Source organism: Sciurus carolinensis, unplaced genomic scaffold (genome assembly GCF_902686445.1).
Source record: "Sciurus carolinensis unplaced genomic scaffold, mSciCar1.2, whole genome shotgun sequence".
NCBI classification, from domain to species: Eukaryota; Metazoa; Chordata; class Mammalia; order Rodentia; family Sciuridae; genus Sciurus; species Sciurus carolinensis.
In genome coordinates, this window is record NW_025920124.1 from 2,229,816 (window position 1) to 2,253,631 (window position 23,816).

The following is a 23,816-nucleotide window of genomic DNA, read 5'->3' on the forward strand; positions in this document are numbered from 1 at the left end:
GCACACAACAGTGCCTGATGCCCACTGATGCAAACTGTTGACCTGGACAGGCTGGAAGGGAGTGGATGATGCTGGCCAAGGGCAGGGATGGTTCTGCACTATGGAATAGGGCAGCACTGAGGCTGCAGAGCATCAGGGAGGATGCTGAGTCAACAGCTCCCAATGAATTTGAGAATGGAAGAAATGTCAAGTGGAGAAGGAAGTAAAGACTGAAGTATGAGGAAATAGAAGCAGTGAATATAGATTGCTCTTTCAAGAAACTTAGTCAAGATAATGGGAAGGGAAGGGATGGAATGGTTTATAACATGAGCTGATTTCATGGTCAGTTGCCCCTGAAGAGCATATGAACAGGGACCTCTCCACCAGGAGGCAGCAGGGATGGTCCCAGAGGTATGTGAAACTTGTGATGTATTACACTCCCCTCACTATCACAGAGCCTCACACTTTTGCACCTAGTTTGTTGTGCTCAGTACTGTGCATCACATTCTTTGGTTCTTTTTAAGCATCTATAGAATTTATTCAGCATAACCACAGACACATTGTTTCCATTCTGTCACATACAGACACAAACACAGATACAGCACAATATTTAGCTAATTCCTTCTGAGACTTGTTTTTATATGCCACAACCCATCATTTAAATAATGGATATTTTCTTGGGAAGGTTTGAAAACAACTTGGTTTTAAGTGCCCCTACTTTGGACTTGATATAAAAGGGTGGATTTGTAAGATGAAAAAAATAATAATAATAATGGATATTTTCAATGCCAATTCCTTTGTTGACTTTCTCAATATCTTCTGCAGACATCTTCATGATGCCATCAGGTAGAGCATGCTATTTTCCTTCTTCCATGATTGCAACAATAGTATCGACTGCAGCTGAGTAAAGTTTAGCTCCAGGAGAAGTGAAGCCTGGACACATGATATTTGCTTCACTGAGTACAAATGTGATGGCTCCTTTATCATCCTGCTGGTGTGGCAGAATAAAAGGATATTTGTGAAGTAACATTAGGGTTGGATAAAAAGGCTCTTGTCTTTGTCTAAAAAATGATAATTCTCCATTTACTTTAAGGATTTCTATATGTTCATGGCATCAGACTATTTTGACAGGGTCTTTCTTAAGCATGATTTGATTAAGCCATAGTTCAATACCTGAAAATTGCTCTATCAACTGGCTCTTAATACCCTTAATAACTGATGTTTTCAACTGGATAAAGTTGGACACATTGTTTTCATCAGACTTTTTAACATGAACCAAGGTGAAGGGGGCGACAAGAGGGAAGGGACTGGAATGGGAAAGAAGTTAAATTAGAAAGGCTCCTGTAGATCCCCTTACACAAGGAAGGCCAGCACTGAGAGTCAGAGTTGTCCTCCAGAAGGTCCACAATCTTAAGACAGACATTGTGATGGTTAATTTTATGTGTCAACTTGGCTGGACCATGATACCCAGATAGGTGGTCAGATATTATTTTGGATGTTTCCATGGTGTTTTAAATTGACATTTAAGTTGGTGGACTTTTGAGTAAAGCAAATTGCCCCCTCAGAATGTGGGGCAATCCAATGTGTTGCAGGCCTGAACAGAACACAAACCAAAAGACTTACTCTACCCTCAGTGGCAGAGCAAGAGGGACATCTAAAGAATCAGCAAGGTTGGCTCTGCTGGTTTTCCACCTGCCAGCCAATCCTAAAGATTTTTAGATATAGCCTACAGAGACCAGTATCTCCCCTGCAGTAAAAGACATGGAACTAATCCAAATGCCCACTGGTAGGGCTTCAAGGTTCAGCCAAAACTAAAACTCAACTACTGGAACTTCCAACTTAGAACTCTGCACCACCCCCACTTCTGTAATACACAATTTGTCAGCATTTCCCAGTCTAGCCCACCCTGTACTAGGAGACTGGAAGTTAAGATCTACTACAACCACCTTTGGCCCTAGCAATAAGAACCAGTCACTAAGTGAGGAACACAGAGGTGTTGGACTTAGCAACCCACAGCTCTTGACCCATGCTTACAAAGACAGCAATAAACATAAAGAGTAAAAAACCATCCATGCCAACAAACCCTTTACTGCCCATTAAGATTTTCTCTCATTTTTATTGTCTATTTTTATCTGTATTTACCAAGTTTTAATACACTTTTTTTGCTTATTCATCATTTTAACTTTGAACTTCTTCAAATTTTCAAATATCATTTCCTTTTATTGTATTATTTGAACTTTTATCCATTTTGGAACATTTGTGTATGATGTATGTGGGTATGTGTATTTTCTCACTGTGATCAGATTTGAAATATATATAGATATTCATACAATTATACATTCAGTTTCACTGTATTCTCTGTGCCTGTTTATGCTTAGGCCTTGTATTAACATAGGTGGGGTATAAATCCATGGGTTTGAGTTGTTTTGATCTTACATTTGCTTGTTTGCTTATATCGAGTTTTTCCCCCTCTTATTGAACACTGAAATCTCTTCCCCGACTAATAGCTAAATTTTTCTATTTCTTCTTCTTCTTTTATTTATTACTTCTAGTTAATTTGTATTTTCCCTTCTTTATAGCAAACTTACATATCTGTGAGTATTGAGAATTGAGAGCAGATTTGTTTGCCTGATTCCTCATGTTTTCAGAAGACTTGCACATCATTTGAGATGTATTCCCCTGTGTCTTTTGTATATTTTTATATGTGGTTATAATTTTATTTTGGGACTTCTTATTTGGTATATGAGTATATGTCCAAGGGTGTGACTGGAGGACCACTCTGGTTTTTCCTCCTTGGTGTCTGATTGTTGGTTTGGGACTTTTATCCCTAATTCTATGTCATTATGTAATTTTGAAGCTTAGGTGGGTCTAGATTGTGTGTAGGTTTGGAGTTGCTGTTACTTGATTTGAGGTGTGAATATTGCTGAGCTGCAGGATCTCTATTCTGTGAATTTGGATTGTCCCAAATACTTTACAACTTCTCTTGGAGGAAGAGGGGAGCCAGGAATAATACTAATGTTAATAGATGCACAGCCTTTAGGTTGAATGTCCAGTGTCTACTTTGATATCTATAACACTGTCACCTATACAGGAATGGTTGGGTCAGCATTTAACAGCAGTACCAACAAAAAACTGTGATACACATCACACATTAAACAGCAGATGTTTACTATCCATTGACTATACTAATATTCAGAACAACACGATGAGGTAGGAAGTACATAAACTACATAATTCTGTTACTAAGTGGAATTGCACTTTCTTATGTGAACAGATAATATGGTATGAAGGCAAGGGAAATATTTCAAAAATCCATAGAATCATTAGAAAATAGTTTGAACATTTATACTCAAACTAGAAAATCTTGAAAATCTTGACAGATTATGAAAGGCCAGTGATCTACCCAAATTGAACCTTGAGGATACAGAAAACTTAAACCAATATGTGGTAATGAAATTGAAGCAGCTATTTAAAGCCTTCCCCCCAAAGAATCTCTGGACCAGATGGATGCTCAATCAAGCTCCCCTGGATCTTTAAAGAATAACTCTTGCCAATTCTCTTCAAATTATTCCATAAAATAGAAAAAGATGGAACACTCCAAAGCCCATTCTATGAAGCCAGTGTCATTATCATCCTGATTCTAAAACCAGACAAAGATGCATTAAGGAAATAAAATTCCAGACCAATATCCCTAATGAACATATATTCAAAAATAAATATTGGCAAACCACCTTTAAGAACACATCAAAAAGATAGACTATGATCAAAAGGACATAATCCCAGCAAAGATGGTTCACATATGTAAATCAATCAATTCAATTCACACAGTTATTCATAGAGTTAATGATCACAATCATGGAATTATGTCAAAAGATACAGAAAATGCATTGAACAAAGGCCAGCACCCACTCAGGTTTAAAACACTAGAGAAACTAGGGGTAAAAGAAATATCCCTCAATATTATCAATGTAGTACATGAAAACCCCAAAGTCAATATCACACTAAATGGAGAAAAACTGAAAGCAGTTTCTCTAAAATCTGGAACAAGACCAGTACATCCAGTGTCATCATTCCTACCCTGCATAATCCTTGAAATTCTAGTCAGAGCTATAAGACAAGAGAAGGAAAGTAAAGGAATGCACAAAGGAAAAGGAAAAGTCAAATTATCTCTGCTTGTTGATGACATTATTCCCTATTTAGAGACTCCAAAAGCCGCACCAGAAGAGCTGATAATCAAATGTAGCAAAATAGCTAGATACAATTACAACATATATAAAAGCCTTTCATGTACTCCAATGATGAATCTTCTGAACACAGTTAGAAAAGTCATCGTCCTCTTGTATTTCACGACCTCTGACCAAGTAGTGACAGTGACACCCTGGTGGTATACCTGTATATGTTAGTTTAGCATTTTCTGCATTGTGTTAGAGTGAAATGGATGTCAGGTTGTCACTTACACAAATTTTTAATATAAAATCTTTTATCAAGGGAGCATCTTTGGACTCTTTTTAAAACCTTCTGAACCATGACTTGGAGCTGGCAGAGCAGGCCGTGGCTGAGGACTTCAGCACAGTCATCTATATCGCTGTTGAAGAAATTACAATTTACATCCATTCCAAGTTGTAAATGCTAGTCTTTTTTTTTTCCAATAAAAAGATCATTAACTTGGAAAAAAGTCATCCTATTCACAATAACCTCAAGTAAAATCTTAGAAATAATTCTGACCAAGGACCTGAAAGATCTCTACAGTGAAAAAAATAGAATGCTAAAGAAAGTAATTGAAGAAGAACTTAGAAGATGGAAAGACCTCCAATGCTGTCCATAGACAGAATTTTATCAAAATTGCCACATTACCAAAGGCATTACAGATTTAATGCAATTTCTGTCAAAATACCAATGACATTCTTCACAGAACCAGGAAAGACAGTTCTAAAATTCATTTGAAAGAATAAGAGACCCAGAAGAGCTGGAGTACTCCAGAGCAGGAAGAGCAAAACTGGAGGCGTCACAACATGGAACCTCAACTTAATACTACAGCGCTAACAAGAACATCAGGGTAAGTGACACCAAAACAGACATGAAGATCAATGGAATAGAAAACAGCTACTCTCATCTGATACTCTACCAAGTTGCCAAAACACATCCAGCACAAAGGAAAAGCCTTTTAAACAAATGGTGCTGGGAAAAGTGAATATCCATATGTAGAAGAATGAAACTTGAACCCTAAGGCTCTTAGCCTGAATAAAAGTAAATCCAAAGTGGATCAAACACCCAGGAATTAGAATATCAAATCTTTAACAGCTGAAAGAAAATGTAGGCTCGGCACTCTAAAATACTGGCAGATACATCAACTTTTGTAGAATGACTACTAAAGTATTAGAATAAAACAAGAATCAGTAAGAAGGATGACTTCAAATTAGAGGTTCTTCATGCAAAATGAGAAAAGAGCTTGAAGAGAGCCCACGGAATGGGAGATCATTGCCACCTGTTTCTCATATATGGAATCAATGCCCAAAATATATAAAGAGCTCAAAAAATTTAACATCAAACCCTAACAATCCAATTAATAATAGGCAAAAGACTATGAACTAAAAATAGATATTAATCTAAAAAGGAAATACAAGTGGTCAATAAATACATGAAATAAAAATGTCCAACATCCCTAGCTATTGGGGAAATCAAAACACACTCAGATTCATCTCCTTCTAGTCAGAATGGCAATTATCAAGAATATAATGCTAATAAATGTTGACAAGGATGTGGAGGAAAAGGTACACTTATTCTTGTTGATAGACTTCAAATTAGTACAACCACTTTGCAAAGAAATATGCAGATTCCTCAATAATGAGGAAAGGAATCCATCATGATGCCAGCTATCCCACATCTTGGTTTACAGCCAAAGATCTAAAATCTTACACTGTAGGGATATGGCACATCTGAATTCTAAACAGTACAATTTAACAATAGTCAAGATGGGAAAGTAACCTAGGCTGCTGTTCAACAGAGAAATGCATGAAGAAAATGTGGTATTACACACATGGAGTTTTAACTCAGCCATTAACAATAAAATATGGAATTTGCTAGTAAATGGCTAGAATTGAAGAACTCATGGTAAGAGATAAGACAAGACCCAGACATTCAAGGTTTGAATATTTTCTCCTGATATGCAGAAGCTAGGTGAAAATAAGTATGCAGCATCAGGGGAGGGAAATTTCATGATAACACAAGAGAGATCAGGGAGTAGAGTGTTAGGTCGGAAATTAGGCGACTGTAGGGGCAAAGCTGAGCAGCTAGAACAAAGACCAGCCTGCCAAAGGTGACCAGAAAGTTCGCAGCAAGGTGGATGGAAAGTTCCACTGACCCTTCACACCCACCTGTCACTCAACAAGACCCCCTCCCATCCTAGTCTATAAAAACCCTGGGCAGCCAGGGCCATGTGCGATTTTCTCAGGGTCCCTATACCCCGGGGGTCTGGGAATTTCGCTGAGAGCCAAATTCCAATAAAGCTTGCTTCGGCCTCTTTTCTGTCCCATTTTATTTGTCTGCTAACTGTGCCCAAGGAGACCCGCCGAGTTTACATTTGGTCCCGCCGCTGAGTCCCCCAAGCCAGCCCGAGCTTACATAGAGGAAAAAGCTTGAGGGCCAAAAAGGAGGCATGGGAAAGGTGAAGAACAGTAGAATGAATCTGATCAAACTGTGCTACATACATGGATGAATATACCACAGTGAATTTATATCCACAAGGCACTTAAAAAAAAAAAAAAACCTACAAAAAATAGAACTATCATTAAAGGAAAAGGAACGGGGGGGGGTAACAAAGGGAAAGGAAAAGTACCGAGTTGAAATGGAGTAAATTTTACTCCATACTTGTATAATTATATCAAAATGAACCACAATATTTCCTGCATTTAAAATAAACTAATAACAAATAATTACCCCCCAAATGAAATAACCATCTTACCGAATGTTTCAAATGCTGTTACATTATATCTCAAATTAAGTTTTATAAAATTAATGGTGCCTAAAGCTAGCAAAGTAGGCATCACAGATAATAGAATTTCAGCATCTATGGTGCCTTTATACATTTAGATTAGTCATTTATAGCAAACTGAGCAGATGTGAGTGAGAGAATAATATGTATCTGAATTTTAGGCAAAAACAAAAATTTACATTTGAAAATTTCAACAAAATGTATAAACTTCTGCATGCTAAGCAACATTTATTTTTGAAGTGGTAATAATTTTACAGTTCCTGTTGCTTGTTTTCTCTAGCACAGGTTTTAAATGAGAACAGTATTATGAGAAGAATGAAAAATATCAATGTAAAAATGTGAAGTGAAAGATAAGTTTAAAGTGATATACTTTTTGCTGAAGTTAATTTTTCTGCAAACTTTCTAAGCTCAGGGATCATTATTATTATAAGAAAAACTTTATCTTTAAAGGTATGAATGGTAAATAGGCTTTTTTGAGACATGTAATACTGTCACAAATACATAATTTGTGTGAAGCAGCAAATATAAGTAACTATAATATAATAAAATTTTATTAACATAAACAAGTGATATGTAAGATTTGGCTCAAGGGTTGTAGTTTGCAAACTCCTGGTTTAGATCACGTTACATATGAAGTTGTTAGGCAGTTTTAGGAATTATTTGTGATCCTTCAGAAACATGCAACTGTAAGCATGTACCAATTTAACGTTTACACAAAAACAATTGAGGAATGTACTAGAAAATTTTTTAAATGACCAACTTGATTAATGTGGCTGTAGAGTTCAAAAGAGTCAAAAAACTACAGTAGAATAATAATAAAAGGAAAAAGTGAACAATAGAGAGTTATTAAAATATTTTTGTCATAAACTCAAAAAGTAATAATTCAGATAATAACAAAACAATAGAAAAACCTTTTATAAAAATAAAGAATAAGCAAGTTGGGCATGGTGGCACATGGACTTAGGAGGCTGAGGTGGGAGGATTCCAAGTTTGAAGTCAGTCTCAGCAACTACCAAGGGCCTAAGCAATTTAGCGAGGCCCTGTCTCTCAATAAGATAAAAAGACCTGGGGATTATGCCTCAGGGGTTAAGCTCCACTGGGTTCAATCCCTGGAACAACAACAATAAATAAAAATAAGCAAACATACTTAGCCATATGATCCTTCCAGATTCTAGTCCAGTTTGTAAAATGCTTGAGGCCATCACTTCCATTTTTATAAGACTAAACTTTGAACCAACTGGTGGCAACTCTTCCTAGAGCCATTAGCCAACTAATTTCATATATATATATATATATATATATATATATATATATAACTATATTTTACACAAGTGAATCTAGTAGACAAAAACTATTTCATCAAAAGTAAGAAAATATACATTCTTCTTGAAGGCACACAAGGTCATTCTCCAGGAGAGATCATATTGTAGTTTACAAAACAAGTTTTAAGACACTTAAGAATATTGAAATCATATTAGGTATCATATCTGAGCACAGTGACATGAAATTAAAAAGAAATAGCAGGAAAATTCACTAATACATGGAAAACAAACCACATTCTCCTAAACAACCAATGGATCAAAGGAAAATTTTAAAAAATAAAGCATGAGTTGAACATATTTAGAAATACCATACCAAAACTAGTAGGTTGCAGTAAAAGAAAATCCATGTAACAGGCAAGTTTATAGCCATTTTTGATTACATCAATAAAGATAGAGGGCCTGGTATAAACCCGTAATATACCTGATGGTACTAAAAAAAAGAAATTGAAGTCAAAGAATATAGGAAAAAGTAAAGAACCAAAGCAGAAATTAGTGAAATAATGACTGGTAAATCAATGGAAACAAATTTTAAAAACTTAAGAGTTTTTTTTTTTAAGAAGATGAATTAAAAAAGCAAACCTTAAGTCAGACAATATAATGAAAAAAAGATGACTGAAATACAATAAAAAGAGTAGACACTAAAATTGATATCATAGAAATACAAGGTATAATAGAAAGTACTATGAAGATAACCTAGAATGAATGGGTAAATTCCACAATACAAACAACCTTCCCAGATCGAATCATTAAGAAAGAAAAAACCAGAACATACCAACAAGAAGTAAGGAGATTGGATCTGTAGTAGAAAGAATCTCATCAAACAAATGCCCAGGATTTGATGGCTTTCTTACTGTCCTCTAACAAATGTTCAAGGAATACCATTTCCTACTCAAAATGTTAAAAAAAACAAAACTTAAGGGGAGGAAATATTTCCCAAATGATATTACCAGACCATCATTACCCTAATACCAAAACCATATGAGATTAAAAAATCAAAACCAATAACTGATGAATGACATAAGAAAAATGGAAGTACACAAACCATTGTGATCACATCCACAATTACACAAGAGGCATTCAACAATATTAAACATACTTCCTTGATTTAAAAATAGACTTTCAACAAACTAGATATATAAGGAATGAAACTAAATGAACGTGTACGACAAAAATCAAGCTAACATAATGCTGAAATAGGGAAAAGTTAAATATTTTCCTCCATTATTAGTTAATAAGAGAGGATGCCCAATCTTACCAAATTTATCAACGTATTCCAGGAAGGCCTAGTAAGCAATTAGGCACAAAAGAAAGAAAAAAAATTAAAAAGGGCCTGGGTGTGGGGATACATCAGGTTGAAAATAAAAAACAAGTTAAGCTGTCTTTAATGGCAGATGACATGATGTTATATCTAAAATACTCTAAAGACCACACACACACACACACACACACACACACAACTAATATCTTTTATGCTGCAGGATATGAAATCAACATATAAAAGTTGTGTTTCTACACACTAACAAGGAACTACTTGAAAAATAAAATACAATGCCACTTATGATAGATACAAAAAATACTTTAAAAATCTCCATAAAAATTCCAGGGACAAAAAAAAAAAAAACCTACAAATCACAAGGAACCACAAAGGTCTTCAAATATCTAAAATGATCTGAGCAAAACCAAATCTGGACACATCGTACTACTTGTATAAAGCCTTAGAGATAAAACTGTAGTAATCAACACAGGATGGTAACAGCATAAAAATAGATAAAAAGGCAAATAGAATGAGAGTCCAGAAAAATAATCCATGCGCTTGCAGTCAATAACTTTTCACAAGGGCTGAGAATACACAATTAGGAAAAGACTGTCTCTTTAATAAATGGTAATACCTGGAAATCTAGCTCACTAAATACAGAAAAATTAAGTTACACTGTTTCCAAATCATATATAAATAAAAGTCAGTACAAGACAAATTAAAAACTTAAATGTAATTATTAAAACTGTGCATATACTTGAAGCAAAAAGGGGAAAAACCTCCAGCATTTAAAAATATTTTTAAACCTTTATTTTACTTATTTATTTTGATGTGGTGCTGAGGATAGAACCCACGGGCTCACATGTCCAGTTTTATACCACTTAGCCACACCCCCAGCCCTCCCTGACATTTTTAGGAGTTGATTTTTTTAAATATATAAATCTAAAGCACAACCACCAAAGCAAAACTAGGAAAATGAAATTATATCCACCTAAGAAACTTCAGTAAAACAAAGAAGGGAAAGACCAAGAAAAGGAAAATTCAACCCACCAAAAGTTAGAAAGTGCTTGCAAGACTTAAATGGAACATGTTGTTAATATCTCAACTGAACAACTCATCAGTAAGAAAAAAAATAAGGCAATTAAACAATAACAGTGGACCTGAATAAATATTTTTCAAAACAACAAACAAACAGCCATTAAATATTGAAAAAAATGTTCAACATCCCTGATCATCAAGTAAATGCAAATTAAAATCACAATGAAATATCACACAGAGTAGTAGCTTACCTACTACGAAACAACAAAATTAAATGTTATTGAGGATACAGAGAAAAAGAAGCCCTTGTACATTGTTGGTAGAAATATAAATTGGTACAGACCATTAGGGGAAAAAGTATACTAGTTCCTGAAAATATGGGAAACAGAACTATAAATTGATCTAGTTATCTCACTCCTGAATATGTAGGTCAATGAACATAAAATGTCTATGCCAAAAGATATATCTATGCTTTTCATGTTTATTGCAGCACTATTCACAATCTAAGTGTCCATCAAAAGAATCGATAAATAAATGATAGTATAAATACACAGTGGAATACTAGTAAGACCTAAAGCAAAAAAAAAAAAAAAAAAAAAAACTTCCCTTTTTAACAACATAGATAAATCTCAAAATACCAGGCATAGAAAAATATGCACTGTGTGATCTCAACTCATATGCTTAACAAACATAAATAATTAGAAGCCACAGAAGCAGAGAGAATCGTGTTCACGAGTATCGTAGGGCAGGGGAGTGGGGGGATGGGATTTGGTATAAATTGGTCAATGGCTAGAAAATCCAGGATAGCTAGGGGGAATAAATTCATGAGATGAACAAGGCGGTGACTGCAGTCAATAACCATGTACTCTTTTTTTTTTTTTTTGTATACAAATGGGAACATTGTCATTTCTCTATTTGTACACGTACTCTTGAAAATCACTAAGAAGTTCGTGGCGGCAGCACGGGGGCCTGCGCCCTTCCAGCTGCGGGAGCCATATCCCGAACCCCGCGGAGGCGGCTGCAGAGGAGCCAGGACGCAGCCCCTGCCGGCGCCCTGCCTCAGCCCACCGGGCTCCCAGGCCGGCAGCACTCACCTCCGTGGTGAAGTGTCAGGATGTCTGACCCGAAGGCGAAGGCGGTGATCAGGAAGGCAGACCTCTTTATGAGGACATGCAACAAGAAGCCGCCTCATTTCCATTTGTGTATAAAACACCTCTCCCTTTTGTGGTCCAAAATTATTACTTTCATAATGCTGTATTCCACCTACTGGGTCCAAGTTAATTATTTTCTCCTCAACATCATCCTTTACTTTTAATTTTAATGAGGATATGCATGGGAGAAATTATTCATAACTCTATAGGTACAAACTCATTCATATGTGTAAATTCATTCATATTTTAAAACATATTAATATTTATTGAATCTTATTAAGATCAGGAAGGGCTCCCTATACTTGCAGCCAGTACAGAAAGTCATTAAGGATTGATAGGTTGTTACATAAACAAAAGTCTATTGTGTGGGTCAATAAAACAAAGGTAAGTGTTTATACTATTGAACAGTAAATTAAAAACAATAAACAGTGACAGCAGCATAAATTCACTCATTCATAAACAGTATATATTATTATGCACATGTATATTTGATGTGATATTTTAATAAGATACAAAATTTCCAGTTAAACTATTTTCTTTTGAATTTTAAATATCACTAAACTGTTATCATACATAGCAAAACAAAAAAAAATTTCACAGCACATCTGATTTTATAAATATTCTTAGAAATATGTTCTGTGATATAAAATGTGTAATAAAGAATAAAATTGAAAAGATTTATATGCAGTAAAATTAATAAATCTGAATGGAACAGAAATGAAATATTATTTATCAGTCTTAGAAGTACCCAAAAATGGCCAATGAAGGATGTTTGAAAAAAATTAAATTACATAAAAAGGGGAAACAAGACACTGAAATGATAAGCAACCGTGAAGCAGTTTTATACATATCTATATCATGTTATGATTAAATAACTAATAAATTTCATTTAGAATGAAAACTCAAAAATATGGCAGATAAAAGTTAAAAGTTGGATGTAAAATGAAATTGTTTCTACATAGCTAAAAAATTTTAAATTTGTTAATATCTGATATATAATTTCCCAGAAAATAAAATGGAGAAGCGAACTGTTTTAAACATTCAGGACATATATTAAAGGAAATAATTTTGAATAAAAATGACTTGATTAAGAGAAAAGTCCAGCATTTCTACTCAAATTTTTCTCTATTTATGCAGAATCAGCTCTTCGAATCCTCTCAATTACCTTCAAAACCAAGACTTTTCATAAATTCAATAATTGTCCTTAGAGAATATACTCCTTAGTTCACATGGAATTAAAAATATGAGAATTAAATTTAAAGTTTCCTATGACGAAGTTTAATCTCTTCTTCTATGTTTGGTATTGTTTCTGGGAGTTTGATATTTCTTATTTAATTCTTTCTCACTAACACTGTGATACCCCCTCCTTTCCAATCCTAATTTCAGCAAAATAAAATCATCCTCCACCATGTATTTTCTTATTTTGCCACTTTTCTCCCTCTAACACCTGTTGCCTATTTTCCCCTCAAATAATTACAGAAATAGCTACTTGCACACATGTTCTTCAATTCTATTCCTTTACTCTTTAAACTTGCATCAGCATCTCTCCACTAAAATTTTTGTGGCTCAAATTTCTAGAGGACACGTTTTCGATTCCGTACTTAAACACAGGACATTGTTATACTATTCTTTATCGACTAAAGCACTCTCTGCTACATTTCTATAGCAATATCTTCATTCTTGCTGCTAAAACTTACTCAATTCATTAATTAAAGAATTCCTAATTCATCTTTTAATTCATGTGCACAACCAATCTAAGAGCAGGTTACAGTTGTAAAACCCCTAAAAAGTATCTCAATATTTTTATTTTGTGTATTTGTGCCCAGATTCTTCGTTGGGGTAACTGCAATTTCCTTCTACTCAACTCTCTACTGTCACACCAAACAACTCTCAAACCACCTGAGTATATATACAGCCATCTGTCCCCCTTACTGATCAACCTTTAGCTCATTTCCTTCTGCTCTGAGAACAAAATCTGAATTTGTTAGCTTTCTTACATTATGTTAATGATGAGGCCCTTTCAAATAGTTTCTTTTAAGAGGAAAGAGAACACCAAACCACTGACCTATGATCTAGTCTGACACATGCAACCTATGCTAAACCCTACCACGGGATTATCTGGTATTCCATAAAAAGTAGATTCTGGCATCGCTTTCAAAAACTTCATCATTCAACCTTCCACATCAACAAGTCTCATTTTCATTGATACGTGTGAATAAATACACATACCTCTCTAAAAAGTTCCTGTGGTGAAAGGAGAGTTTCTTCCTCCCATTGGCAGGTGGGTTCCATGGAAGCTGCAAACCCCGGCAGCAAAGCAGCTCTTAATAGCAGACCTTGGAAGCTCACGGCCAATTTCCTCTTGCGTGGTTCATGTCTTCCGAATCCAAAGGTCTCCGTAATGTCCCTGGGTCCAATCCCTGCTCCCCGCATGCTCGCAAAAAAAAAAAAAAAAAAAAAATCAAATCCACCTCACAAATCCCACAGCACTTTGCTGCTTGAATGTGCGACTCCAGGGGTAAATACAGGGCTTGGGTCAATGCCATTGGTCCAAATTTATGCTAATCAGGGTTTGGAAAAAGTAGCATCGCTATTGGTCCAAACTTATGCTAATCAGGGTTTGAAAAAGTAGCATTGCTATTGGTCCAAATTTATGCTAATGATGTTTTGGAGAACTACACAAGCTATTGGTTAGCATTTGAGTCTGGAACTTTGGCTCTACCCTTAATTCCATTTTTCTGGCTGGGGGCCGGTGGTGAGAGACAGGTCAGTGTGCCCTGACTCTCCTGGGCCCTGACATGCACCTGCATGACGGGACTCATGGACACAATGTAACATCAGCATTTGAGTGAGTATCAGGCATGTTTTCAGACTGATTTTTTTCTAGGTTGTACTATATACATAATAGTACAAATCGTAATTGATAGCCATCTAGCAGTTGTTCCACAATTTAATAGTACAGAAATAGCAACATAAACACCAACTCGATGTATTACTAAGTTTGTTATCAGTAGCTCAAAATGGGTCTCACATGAGAAAATCTGTTTAGAAAAAAAATCTGTTAATTCTGAGACATTATCAATTAGAAAATATCCTTCAAATTCAAATATAAGTATTAAATGTAGCTACCCTGGAGTTCTAGCAATCAGGATGAAAAACACAACGTTAAATAATATCATAAAAAATCACTCAATTTTCTTGCTTAGGGATAAGGAAGTGAAGATACAGGGAAATGCTAAAGAAGGGTGGTGCTATTATGAAAACAAACAGGATTCAACCTGTTATATGAGGCATATGTTCATTTCTAAGTGGTGGAAGTAAGATTATATTCCTCATGAAGTATTTTTGCATAAAAATGACCATGTGGATTGACAAAAGCAGCACATCCATTTTTTAAACAATGCTCATTCTTTCAAAAGGAGGAGTAGAGTGTTGATGTTATAACAGAAAAGGGGCATATATATTGTGAAAGAGGAAGTTTGCATGAAGTAATTAATAATAAAATTGTTTCATTAGCTGGATTCTACAGGGAATAAAGTCACACTGCAGTGTATAATTAACTGCAAATAGAAATTATGACTAGTGTGCACAGGTCCCTGATCCTTGTTCTTGAGTGAGAAGCTAATACCCCTGGGGCTCAGGCAGAGGGAGAGTCTTTAGGGTAGGACTGTACAGCCTGGGACAATGCTTCAGAAGAGTTGCTTTTTACCCCAGCAGGCCACAAGTTAAGAAACCACTCCGCTCACTACCTTCCTTTGTTGCCTGCCATTCTGCCCTTGGTTTACTCTTCCCTAAGCCTCAAGATATGATTTTCATGGGTTTATAATATAAGGCAATCAAAGTTTTATTTTAGCACCAAATAACAAAGTCTTCAGTAAAGACCCATGTGATGTGCTTTTCCATTCTGAGAATCACAGGACAAAACATTAAATAGTAATATTGAAAATGAGAAAACTAGTTTTCAAATTCCTCTTCTCTAAATCAAATTTCATTTAACTGCTATTTAAAACATAAAATTATTTTTCATGTAATATGTGGTGTTTTGATATGTGTATACATTCTGTAATGTTTAAGCATATCTAATCTGCAAACACCTTATTGTTTACCACTTTGTTGTTTGTTTCTGTTGAAACAATTAAAATCTTTTTTCAATTTTTTATTTTATTTTATTTTATTTTTTAAATGGTACACTCTAAAAAGCACTTTTGAACTTCTTACTCTTACCTAACTAGAACTTTCTACAGATTGAATAAGCTTTCCTGAGGTCTTTAGGCACCCTACTCTACCCAGTCTCCACAAACACCTTTCTATACTCAGCTTTGATGAGATCAATTTGGATAATTTGCATGAGTAAAAGAAAGTGTTATTATCTTCCTGTGTCTGACTCATTTCACTTAAATAATGATTTTTTTTTATCCCTTTTGCTGCAAATAATAAGATTTCATTATTTTTTATAGGTAAATAGTATTTCATTGTGTGCTACATCTTTTAAATCCATTTATTAGTTGATGGACACTTCAGTTATTTATATTTCTTGGCCAATGTGAATAGTTCTATAATAAACATGGGAATTCAGATCCTTTTTGACATACTGATTTAATTTGTGTATATTCTCAGTATTGGAAAAGCTGGATCATATGGTAGCTCAATGTTTAATTCTTGTTTTTTTTTTTTTTTTCAGTGCTGGGAGTTAAACCCAGGGCCTTGTGCTTGTTGGGCAAACACTCTACCAACTGAGCTATATCTCCAAACCCTCAGTGTTTCATTCTTTTAGAAAATGCTTCATTTACCATTTTCCATAATGGCTATGCTAATGTACCTTCCCACCAATACCATGCAAGTGTTCATTTTCTCTACATCCTCACCACTTCTTGTTCATTATAGGTTTTCTATAATAGCCATTCTTACTGGAGTAAAATGATATCTCATTCTGATTTTGATTTGTATTTCCCTGATAATTACTGATGTGGAGTATCAAATCTTTATTGTTTTTTCTTCAATCTTATTTTCCCAAAAACAATAATTACTTACTCAAAACAAACCACTCTGGACTCAGGAACTCACACAAGAAACTTTAATAGCAGAGAGAGTGTCTGCTCTTAAGGGCAAAATAAAAAGAATAAGAGAGTGACAGTGAGTGAGAGTGAAAATAAAAGTGAAAGAGAGAAAAGGGAACAAATAGCAGGAGAATTACCCTTAAATAGTGAAAGCCTGCAGGTTAATTGGACCAATGAATGACAAGAAAGTTAACAATCCAGATTACAACATGGTGTGGGGAAAGGGGTCAGAATCAGGGGAGAAATAGCTATAGCCTTGTTCCTTAAGGACACAAATTCCTAGCTTGTGTTCTTCTTATTGGCAGGAAGGAGCTGTTGGGCCTGCATTTCTCCTGCAGATAACAGGTTGCTTGCTGAGGAATGTAACATATCCCATTGATTTGAGTCAGGAAGGGCTACAGGTAAATTGAATTTAAAAAAAGCAGGGTTGGAGCGATCCAAGATGGCGGCCTAGAGGGAGACTGCACCCCCAGTCGCTCCAGAACCAGGAGTTAAGAAGGGGAGGCATTGAGAGACTCAGACTGAAATAGAGCCATGGGTGAGTCTGCCCACTGGGTAAAGCTCGGCCCCGGGTGGCTGGCCCAGATAGAGGTGGCTTATCGGAGCTGGGCAGGGCAGCTAGTCATCCACAGGCAGCCCTGCGCACTCCAGCGGTGGGCCCCACCCACACAGCCAGCTTCTCCAGGTTCTCAGAATGGAACTGACCCACTAGTGAGAGCCTTTCTGACCAGAACAAGCCCAAGTCCCAGAGCCAGTGCAGCGCAGCATACTCTGGCAACGAACCAACGGAAAGCCTCGATCTACAAGCAGCCTCTGGGATCAGGGCAGGGCAGCCAGAGACCTCTTCAGGTGACTCTGCCCACTCCGGCTGCAGGCTCTCTTCATGGGGCGATCCAAGATGGCAGCCTAGAGGGAGACTGCACCCCCAGTCGCTCCAGAACCCAGGAGTTAAGAAGGGGAGGCATTGAGAGACTCGGACTGAAATAGAGCCATGGGTGAGTCTGCCCACTGGGTAAAGCTCGGCCGGGTGGCAGGCCCAGATAGAGGTGGCTTATTGGAGCCGGGCAGGGCAGCTAGAGTCTTCCCAAGGTAGCCTTCCACACTCCGGCAGTGGGCTCCTCCCACACGGCCAGCTGCATGGTGCAGGCCCACAGTGAGAGCATTTCCGCACAGAGCCAGTTCCAAACCGTGGAACCAGTAGGGGGCTAGGGGCAGTTTTCTTCAGATGCTCTGCTTTATCAGATTCCTCCAAGACATCAGGCTACTGAAGGCTGGGAGGGATACACTGGAAATCTACCGGGACACTATAAGCCAATAGTGGAAAACTGCAATATCTCAGGGTCCCACTGACAACTGACCAATATGAGAAAACAAGGGAAGAAAATGTCCCAAACAAACCTAGGTACTACATCAATAAACCCAATGACAGCACAGCAGAAGAAATGTCAGAAAGGGAGTTCAGAATGTACATAATTAAAACAATCAGGGAAGCTAATGAGGAGATGAAAGAGCAAATGCAGGCATTGAAGGAGGAGATGAAAGAGCAAATGCAGTCATTAAATGATCGCACCAATCAACAGTTAAAAGACCAAATACGGGAAGCAAGAGATCATTTCAATAAAGAGTTAGAGATACTGAAAAAAAAACCAAACTGAAATCCTTGAAATGAAGGAAACAATAAACCAAGTTAAAAAATCCATAGAAAGCATAACCAATAGGATAGAACACCTGGAAGACAGAACCTCAGACATTGAAGACAAATTATTTAATCTTGAAAGCAAAGTTGGCCAAACAGAAAAGATGGTAAGAAATCATGAACAGAATCTACAAGAATTATGGGATATCATGAAAAGGCCAAATTTAAGAATTATTGGGATTGAGGAAGGCTTAGAGAAACAAACCAAAGGAATGAACAATATATTCAATGAAATAATAACAGAAAATTTCCCAAATCTGAAGAATGAAATGGAAAACCAAGTACAAGAGGCTTATAGAACTCCAAACATACAAAATTAAAACAGACCCACACCAAGGCACATTATTATGAAAATACCTAACATACAAAATAAAGACAGAATTTTAAAGGCCACGAGAGAAAAGAATCAAACATTCAGAGGGAAACCAATAAGAATATCAGCAGATTTTTCAATCCAGACCCTAAAAGCTAGAAGGGCCTGGAACAACATATACCAAGCCCTGAAAGAAAATGGATGCCAACCAAGAATCTTATACCCAGCAAAACTTACCTTCAAATTTGACGATGAAATAAGATCCTTCCATGATAAACAAAAGCTAAAGGAATTTACAAAAAGCCAGCATTACAGAACATTCTCAGCAAAATATTCCATGAGGAAGAGATGAAAACAACGATGCAAATCAGCAACAGGAGGCGCTAGCCTAAAGGAATAGCCAAATAAAGGAGAAACCAAATCATGTCAAAAACAAATATGAGTCAATTGACTGGGAATACAAATCATATCACAATAATAACCCTGAATGTTAATGGCCTGAATTCATCAATCAAAAGACACAGACTGGCAGATTGGATTAAAAAGAAAAATCCAACAATATGCTGCCTGCAAGAGACTCATCTCATAGAAAGAGACACCCATAGACTAAAGGTGAAAGGATGGGGAAAAACATACCATGCACATGGACACAGCAAAAAAGCTGGAGTATCCATCCTCATCTCAGATAAAGTGGACTTCAAACCAAAACTAGTCAGAAGGGATAAAGAAGGACATTACATGCTGCTTAAGGGAAGCATAAATCAGCAAGACATAACAATCATAAATATCTATGCCCCGAACATTGGCTCATCCACGTACGTCAAACAAATCCTTCTCAATACAGAAATCAAATAGACCACAACACAATAATACTAGGCGATTTTAACACACCTCTCTCACCACTGGATAGATCATCCAAACAAAAATTGAATAAAGAAACTATAGATCTCAACAACACAATCAGCAATTTAGACTTAACGGACATATATAGAATATAACATCCAACAAAGAACGAATACACTTTCTTCTCAGCAGCACATGGATCCTTCTCTAAAATAGACCATATTTTATGCCACAAAGCTACTGTTAGCAAATACAAGAAGATATACTCCCTTGTATTCTACCAGATCAAAATGGATTGAAATTAGAAATAAATGACAGAATAAAAAACAGAAACTTCTCCAATAACTGGACACTAAATAATACACTATATATGATGAATGGATAACAGAAGACATCAGGAGGAAATAAAAAAATTCTTAGAAGTAAACGAGAACAAAGACACATCATATCAAAATCTGGGACACTATGAAAGCAGTACTTAGAGGAAGATTTATTTCATGGGGTGCATTCAAAAAAGAAGTAGAAATCAACAAATAAACAACTTAACACTACAGCTCAAAGCATTAGAAAAAGAAGAGCAGACCAATACCAAAAGTAGTAGAAGACAGGAAATAGTTAAAATCAGAGCCGAAATCAACGAAATCGAAACAAAAGAAACAATTGGAAAAATTAACAAAATAAATAGTTGGTTCTTTGAAAAAATAAATAAAATTGATAAACCCTTAGCCACGCTAACAAAGAGAAAGAGGGAGAAAACTCAAATTACTAAAATTCGGAATGAACAAGGAAACAACACAACAGACACGAGTGAAATACAAAACATAATTAGAAGCTATTTCGAAAATCTATACTCCAACAAAACAGAAAACCTCAAAGACACCAACAAATTTCTAGAGACATATGAACTACCTAAACTGAACGAGGAGGACATACACAACTTAAATAAACCAATTTCAAGCAATGAAATAGAAGAGGTCATCAAAAGCCTACCAACAAAGAGAAGTCCAGGACCAGATGGGTTCTCAGCCGAGTTCTACAAAACCTTTAAAGAAGAGCTCATTCCAATACTCCTCAAACTATTCCATGAAATAGAAGAGGGGAGCCCTCCCAAACTCATTCTATGAAGCCAATATCACCCTGATACCTAACCAGACAGAGACACATCGAGGAAGAAAATTTCAGACCAATATCCTTAATGAACATCGATGCAAAAATTCTCAACAAAATTTTAGCAAATCGCATAAAAATATATTAAAAAGATAGTGCACCACGATCCTGGGTTTTATCCCGATGCAAGGTTGGTTCAACATTCGGAAATCAATAAATGTCATTCACCATATCAACAGACTTAAAGTTAAGAATCACATGATTATTTCAATAGATGCAGAAAAAGCATTTGATAAAATACAGCATCCCTTCATGCTCAAAACACTAGAAAAAATTGGGGTAGTGGGAACATTCCTAACATTATAAAGGCAATCTACGCTAAGCCCATGGCTAATATCATTCTAAATGGTGAAAAACTGAAAGCGTTCCCCCTAAAAACTGGAACAAGGCAGGGATGCCCTCTTTCACCGCTTCTATTCAACATCGTCCTTGAGACTCTAGCCAGAGCAATCAGACAAACCAAAGAAATTAAAGGGATATGAATAGGAAAAGAAGAACTCAAACTATCCCTGTTCGCTGATGACATGATTATATATTTAGAGGAACCTGGAAATTCCACCAGAAAACTTTTAGAACTCATAAGTGATTCAGTAAAGTAGCAGGTTACAAGATCAATGCTCATAAATCCAATGCATTTTTATACATAAGTGATGAATCTTCAGAAAGAGAAATTAGGAAAACTACCCCATTCACAATAGCATCGAAAAAAATAAAATACTTGGGAATCAATCTCACAAAAGATGTGAAAGACCTCTATAATGAGAACTACAGAACACTAAAGAAAGAAATTAAAGAAAACCTTAGAAGATGGAAAGATCTCCCATGTTCCTGGATAGGCAGAATTAATATCGTCAAAATGGCTATACTACCTAAAGTGCTATACAGATTCAATGCAATTCCAATTAAAATCCCAATGATGTACCTTGCAGAAATAGAGCAAGCAATTATGAAATTCATCTGGAAGAATAAAAAACCTAGAATAGCTAAAGCAATCCTCAGTAGCAAGAGCGAAGCAGGGGGTATTGCAATACCAGATCTTCAACTCTACTACAAAGCAATAGTAACAAAAATGGCATGGTATTGGTACCAATAGACAGGTAGATCAATGGTACAGAATAGAGGACATGGACACAAACCCAAATAAATACAATTTTCTCATACTAGACAAAGGTTCCAACAATATGCAATGGAGAAAAGATAGCCTCTTCAACAAATGGTGCTGGGAAAACTGGAAAACCATATGCAATAGAATGAATTAAACCCCTATCTCTCACCCTACACAAAACTCAACTCAAAATGGATCAAGGACCTCGGAATCAGACCAGAGACCCTGCATCTTATAGAAGAAAAAGTAGGTCCAAATCTTCAACTTTTGGCTTAGGATCAGACTTCCTTAACATGACTCCCATAGCACAAGAAATAAAAGCAAGAATGAACAACTGGGATAGATTCAAACTAAAAGCTTTCTCTCAGCAAAGGAAACTATCAGAAATGTGAAGAGAGAGCCTACAGAGTGGGAGAATATCTTTGCCAACCATACCTCAGATAGAGCGCTAATTTCCAGATCTATAAAGAACTCAAAAACTCTACACTGAAGAATACAAATAATCCAATCAACAAATGGGCTAAGGAAATGAACAGACACTTCACAGAAGAAGATGTACAAGTAATCAACAGATATATGAAAAAATGTTCAACATCCCTAGTAATAAGGGAAATGCAAATCAAAACTACCCTAAGATTTCATCTCACCCAATTAGAATGGCGATTATCAAGAATACAAGCAACAATAGGTGTTGGCGAGGATGTGGTGAAAAAGGAACACTCATACATTGCTGGTGGGGTTGCAAATTAGTGCAGCCACTCTGGAAAGCAGTGTGGAGATTCCTCAGAAAGCTTGGAATGGAAACACCATTTGACCAGCTATCCCACTCCTTGGCCTATACCCAAAGGACTTAAAATCAGCATACTACAGAGATACAGCCACATCAATGTTCATTGCTGCTCAATTCACCATAGCCAGATTGTGGAACCAACCTAGATGCCCTTCAGTTGATGAATGGATAAAGAAACTGTGGCATATTTATACAATGGAATATTACTCCGCAATGAAGAATGATAAAATTATGGCATTTGTAGGCAAATGGTCGAAATTGGAGAATATCATGCTAAGTGAGATAAGCCAATCTCAAAAAACTAAAGGACGAATGATCTCGCTGATAAGCGGATGAGGACATATAATGGGGGTGGGAGGGGCTTAGCATTAGGTTTAGGGTTAGGTTTAGAGTTAGGCTAAGGAGAGCGGTAAGAATGAAGGAAAGAAGGACTGTGTAGAGGGAAAAGAGGGGTGGGAGGGGTGTGGGGGAGGGGAAAATAAAATAAACATCATTACCTATGTAAACGTAAAAAAAAATTAAAAAAATTAAAAAAGCAGGGTTGGGGAAGGGAGGGTCAGCACAGTAGGTCCAGTTTAGAGAATTATCCCCTTTACCTCGCATTCCCACCACACACATCTCTTTGTTACCTATCGTCAATATTAGTCATCACAATAATTGGACAGTGGTGTTTTATTGTTTTGATTTATAGTTTCTTAATGATGAATGATTTGGACTATATTTTCAATTACAAAACATTCATTGCTAGAAATTATTCCACTCTCTCTACATACCCTATATTATTACCATCCTGAGAGACAGTGTTATAATTTGAAACATACACTCCTGTACCTTTTTATATGTTTACTACATAAATGGCATATGGTGAATATTTTTAACTTCTTTCACATGCTGAAATCCTGGCCTCCAAGATAACAATATTAGGAGGCAATATATTTGGAAGATAATTAAGTTCTGTGGATCTAATCTTCAGGAATAAGATTAGTGTTCTTATAAAAGTAGTTCCACAAAAATCCCTTTGCCCCTTTTACCAGGTCTGAAGACACAGGAAGTCACCATTTTGAGGAAACTGACTTACACAGGAAGTCACCATTTTGAGGAAACTGACT

The 23,816-nt window shown here is 36.2% G+C and overlaps 1 pseudogene; it reads right to left on the minus strand.

The window, feature by feature from the left end:
• Nucleotides 1-593: 593 nt before the first annotated feature.
• Nucleotides 594-23,816, minus strand: part of LOC124973871 (malignant T-cell-amplified sequence 1-like) — an 88,193-nt pseudogene continuing 64,970 nt past the window's right edge.